We start from the raw sequence: 6150 nt of genomic DNA, 5'->3' as shown, positions 1-6150 counted from the left end.
TTGTTCTTGTCATCTAACCAACTTATCTACCTAGTTTCGTCTGAATCTGTCCACAACTTTTTGAAATATCACGCCATATATCATTTTTAGCTCCATCTCTCAACGGCTCACAATCCAATGATGGCATCTTCTTTTCAAACCACGATATGACAAACCACACAACAACAGGCATTTTAAGGCCATTTTCCCTGCAAGTGCGGGGGTTAGCCTTGCGGTCCCCATGACAATCTTCTCCAAATTGTCATGGTTCTATTTTTGAGGAAATGTTTTTATGGCCGGATGCCCTTCCTGACGCCAACCCTTGGACACGCTCTTACGACACGCAGGGATACGGTGTACCTATTCTAAACCGGGGTACACACCGGTACGATATGACTCTGACCTTAAACATTTGAAAAATGTTAAATCGTCTATAATTAGGTCATGACTGTAAAAAATAGGTCAATATCAACACCAACGACAGTACTCTACAATGTCGACTGATATGCCTCTGTATACATTATTACATCATTATACATACTTTTACCAATTTTGATTTAAATCCCTTCAGCTGTTCTCAAGTACCACATTTTACCCAACATGACCTCTGACCTTTGATGCCGAAATCTAATAAGTTCATCTTTGCATCATAATATATACTTGTACCTATTTTGGTTTTAAAAAATCACATCACTGGTTCACAATTTGTCGTGGTAACAGAAATTTCACCTCATGGGACATCTGACCTTTGACCTCTTGACCTCAAAATCGAATCAGTTCATCTTCGTATCATTATACATACTTGTACCAAGTTTGACTTGGATCCCTTCCGGCCATTCTTAAGTTATCATGGTAATGAAAACCTATTACGGACGCACGGACATGCGGACAATCCTTAAACAATGCCTCTGGTAACTTAGTCGGTGGAGGAATAAAAATATTTACATAAAACTCCACATAATTTTTATTCCCAATATTAATGCAAAATTTCATTCCGAAAATCCCAGACAACTCCGAGATTCAGCTCAGACATTGGCAAGAAAAAAGGACGAAGAAGAAAAAAACCCAAAATGGGGGGTTAGTAGTCGTAGGGGTTGAAGAAACTCTGAGGTACATTTAAAATTGGGGGAACTAATTATATAAAGAAACCCTACAACAGGTATAAGCATTCCCTTATTCTATGGGGCGGGGGCTTGAAAAAAAAAATTAGCGACATTCCCATTTCACACGATACCAAGACACATAATTAGACATCTCCAACTTACAGACATCACCACTCAAAAACACCTAGCCAATCCTAAAATACCTACCATTCTAATTCCTGCCAACTTACTTCATGCCAACACAACCCTCTATGCTCATTGCTTCCAAGTACTTATGCAACTCCAGTTTAAACCTATCGACTGTCCCTGCTGCCATCACTTTCCCCAGAATAAGTCACTTGACTTGTCATACTTGGCAACTATGGCAGCACGTTCTTGTGCCACTTTGGCTGCTGCAACTGCAGATTTGTCCGAATCTGGGGGGAGGGGGGCGAAGGTAAAAAGGGAAGGGGGTTTACAATAAAAACATTTTCAGGCAGATAAGCAGACAGGCGAAAACATTTCATTTGCAAAGAAAGTGGTACTCGGACCGATCACCAAACGAAACCTGTCATCTTGGCTGCAGTTAATAACGAGAAGCCAATGACAGAGATAGACTTCCTGGATTTTAACATCAGACTCCAGTAATGAGAAAAGAAGTTGAGCTTTAGCTTTCACAAAGTCACGAAAGGTTTAGTAACAGTTGCTGAAGACCAAACGTTCTTCAGCCACAGGTACTGCCTTCATTGCCATACCTTTCAGTAAGCAGATATGCCTTTCCCCATTTGAGTATATCAGCAGAGTACGCACCCACAACCTCTACCCACCCTTTGGGTGGCCAGAGATTGCTCATTACAGTACTTGCTGAAAAAAAAGTATAGTCTGAGTTTTGCCAGAAGACAATAGATGTTTACGTGGTGTGTGTCTAGAAGGTTCTCGATTTGTGGTTCTCAACTGGTGGTCCATGATGACTTTTTACGGTGGTCCACAGGAACATTGTCCAAAGTCACATGGCATGAGAAATAAATTTCAAACCAATATGTTTGTCGTCTACTATTTTTTTTATCATGTCTCAAAAAGGAGGTGGTCCACAAAAAGTTTTGATTGGCCTGGTAGTCCATCAACTGAAATGAGTTGAGAACCACTGTTCCAGATGGTCCAACGGTCTAGAGCAGCGGTCGGGAACCTATGGCTCGCGAGCCATATATGGCTCTTCCGGTGACGGCATATGGCTTCCAGACAATTTTGAGTTGAAAAAAAAAAAATTAAAATAAAAAAAATCAGTTTGGAACTGATTTTAAAATACTTGTGATATTTCTTAATAATACTGTGTCATTTTAAAGTAAACAGAAATTAGTTTTGAAGATAAATTTCACGGGTCACGGGTCACCCGTGGGTCGGGTCGGGAACCAATGGCTCGCGAGCATGTCCGCGTCATTGTAAAGGTGAAGAAATCAATCTTATCAGATAGCCAACTAGTTTATCCGCTTCAACCCTTGTAACAGAAAAGATGGCGAAAAGACAAAAAGACGATGATTACCGTGCATTCCAGGCTGCGTGGACAAAGGAATTTGCATTTGGTGAGAGCGCAGGATCTGCGGTATGTCTAATATGCAATGATAAAATTGCATCGATGAAACGGTCAAATATAAAGCGGCACTTCGATACGCACCATGCTTCATTTGCATCGAAATATCCAGCGGGGGACAGCAGGAAAAGGGCATGCGAGGAGCTACAGCGGAGAGTGCAGGCGAGTCAGCAGCAACTACGTGTGTGGACCAAGCAAGGTGACGGGAATTCCGCTGGCTTTGCGGGTGCTTTGGCAATAGTAAGGAATGGAAAGCCATTCACAGATGGCGAGTATGCCAAAACATTCATGCTTGATGTGGCCAATGAACTGTTTGATGACTTCCCAAATAAAGACAAGATAATCAAACGAATAAAAGACATGCCCCTGTCAGCAAGAACTGTGCACGATCGTAGCATCATGATGGCAAATCAAGTCGAGGAAACACAAATTAAGGACATAAACGCCGGGACATACTTTTCTCTCGCGTTAGATGAGTCAACAGACGTTAGCCATCTATCTCAGTGCAGTATAATTGCCAGGTATGCTGCAGGTGACACACTGCGTGAGGAAAGCTTGGCTGTTTTGCCAATGAAAGGGACAACAAGAGGAGAGGATTTATTCACGTCTTTCATGGAGTTTGCTAAAGAAAAAAAACTACCGATGGATAAACTTATTTCTGTCTGTACTGATGGTGCACCCTGTATGTTGGGGAAGAACAAAGGATTTGTAGCGCTTCTCCGTGAACATGAAAAGAGAGCCATCCTAAGTTTTCATTGCATCCTGCACCAGGAGGCGCTTTGCGCTCAGACGTGTGGCCAGGAGCTTGGTGAGGTGATGTCGCTGGTCATTCGAGTGGTCAACTTTATTGTTGCCCGAGCTTTAAATGATCGCCAGTTTAAAGCTCTGTTAGAAGAAGTTGGGAATCATTATCCCGGTCTGCTTTTACACAGCAACGTGCGTTGGTTGTCAAGGGGGAAGGTGCTCAGCCGTTTTGCAGCTTGCCTGAGTGAAATCCGGACTTTTCTTGAAATGAAAGGCGTCAAGCATCCTGAGCTAGACAACACTGACTGGCTCCTGCAGTTTCACTATCTCGTGGACATAACTGGCCATCTGAACCAGCTCAATGTGAAAATGCAAGGTATTGGAAATACAATCTCATCCCTTCAACAAGCAGTGTTTGCATTTGAAAGCAAGCTGGAAGTCTTTCTCAGGGACATTGAAACAGGTCGTCTTCTGCACTTTGAAAGACTGCAACAATTTAGAGATGCATGCTTAGCAAGTGACTCCACTCAACATCTGGATCTCCAGCAGCGAGCTGGCTTTACGTCCAATCTCCTGCAGTCATTCAAAGCACGTTTTGGAGAATTTCGTGCGCGCACTGGTCTTTTCAAGTTCATCACTCATCCACATGAGTGTGCAGTGGACAAAATCGACCTGACATGCATCCCCGGGGTCTCTATCGGAGACTTTGAGCTGGAAGTTGCTGACCTGAAGGCATCAGACATGTGGATGAGTAAGTTCAAGTCACTTAATGGAGAGTTGGAAAGTCTTGCGCGACAGCGAGCAGAGCTGGCGAGGGAACACAAGTGGACAGAAATGAAAAATCTTCAACCTGAAGACCAGCTGATTCTTAAAACTTGGAACGAGCTTCCTGTGACATACCACACAATGCAGCGTGTGAGTATTGCCGTATTGACCATGTTTGGCTCTACATATGCATGTGAGCAGTCATTCTCGCATATGAGGAACATTAAGACCAACCTACGCTCACGTTTAACTGATGGAAGCCTCAACGCCTGCATGAAGCTCAACCTCACCACGTATGAACCAGACTACAAGGCCATCAGCAAAACCATGCAGCACCAGAAGTCGCATTAAAAGTAATACATATTTAATTTATTATACGTTAAAAATACTATATGGCTCTCAATGAAATATATTTAGAAATATTTGGCTTTTATGGCTCTCCCAGTCAAAAAGGTTCCTGACCCCTGGTCTAGAGTCTACATCGATGTGTTGGAGGCATACTCTATATGGATGTGCTGGAGGCTGACTCTTTATGGATGCGCTGGAGGCATACTCTACATGGATGTAATGGAGGCATACTCTATATGGATGTGCTGGAGGCATACTCTATATGGATGTGCTGGAGGCATACTCTATATGGATGTGCTGGAGGCATACTCTATATGGATGTGCTGGAGGCATACTCTACATGGATGTGCTGGAGGCACACTCTATATGGATGTGCTGGAGGCATACTCTATATGGATGTAATGGAGGCATACTCTACATGGATGGGCTGGAGGCATACTCTACATGGATGTGCTGAAGGCATACTCTATATGGATGTAATGGAGGCATACTCTACATGGATGTGCTGGAGGCATACTCTGTATGGATGTGCTGGAGGCATACTCTACATGGATGTGCTGGAGGCAGACTCGATATGGATGTAATGGAGGCATACTCCACATGGATGTGCTGGAGGCATACTCTGTATGGATGTGCTGGAGGCATACCCTATATGGATGTGCTGGAGGCATACTCCACATGAATGTGTTGGAGGCATACTCTACATGGATGTGTTGGAGGCATACTCTATATGGATGTGATGGAGGCATACTCGATATGGATGTGCTGGAGGCATAGTCTATATGGATGTGCTGGAGGCAGACTCCACATGAATGTGTTGGAGGCATACTCTACATGGATGTGTTGGAGGCATACTCTATATGGATGTGATGGAGGCATACTCGATATGGATGTGCTGGAGGCATACTCTACATGGATGTGCTGGAGGCATACTCTATATGGATGTGCTGGAGGCATACTCTATATGGATGTGCTGGAGGCATACTCGATATGGATGTGCTGGAGGCATACTCTACATGGATGTGCTGGAGGCATACTCGATATGGATGTAATGGAGGCATACTCAACATGGATGTGCTGGAGGCATACTCTGTCTGGATGTGCTGGAGGCATACTCTATATGGATGTAATGGAGGCATACTCCACATGGATGTGCTGGAGGCATACCCTATATGGATGTGCTGGAGACATACCCTATATGGATGTGCTGGAGGCATACTCTATATGGATGTGCTGGAGGCATACTCTACATGGATGTGCTGGAGGGATACTCTATATGGGTGTGCTGGAGGCATACTCTACAATGTCTACATGGATGTGCTGGAGGCATACCCTATATGGATGTGCTGGAGGCATACTCTATATGGATGTGCTGGAGGCATACTCCACATGGATGTGCTGGAGGCATACTCTATATGGATGTGCTGGAGGCATACTCTACATGGATGTGCTGGAGGCATACTCTATGATTGACGACAAGAAGGACGCGCTCACTTAACTACGGTCAAATGCAGAAACTGAATTCTCTCTGTGGTTCGATCACGCTAAGGCCATGATAGAATCTGTAGGAGGTGATGTCACAATGCCGAGAGTTGCAAAACGACAAATCTATCGTCCAAACACTGCCGTGAATACTCGCTTGCT

Source organism: Myxine glutinosa, chromosome 8 (genome assembly GCF_964187855.1).
Source record: "Myxine glutinosa chromosome 8, kmMyxGlut1.1, whole genome shotgun sequence".
Taxonomy (NCBI): Eukaryota; Metazoa; Chordata; class Myxini; order Myxiniformes; family Myxinidae; genus Myxine; species Myxine glutinosa.
The sequence above is the reverse complement of the archived record's forward strand: the minus strand, read 5'-3'. Positions refer to the sequence as shown.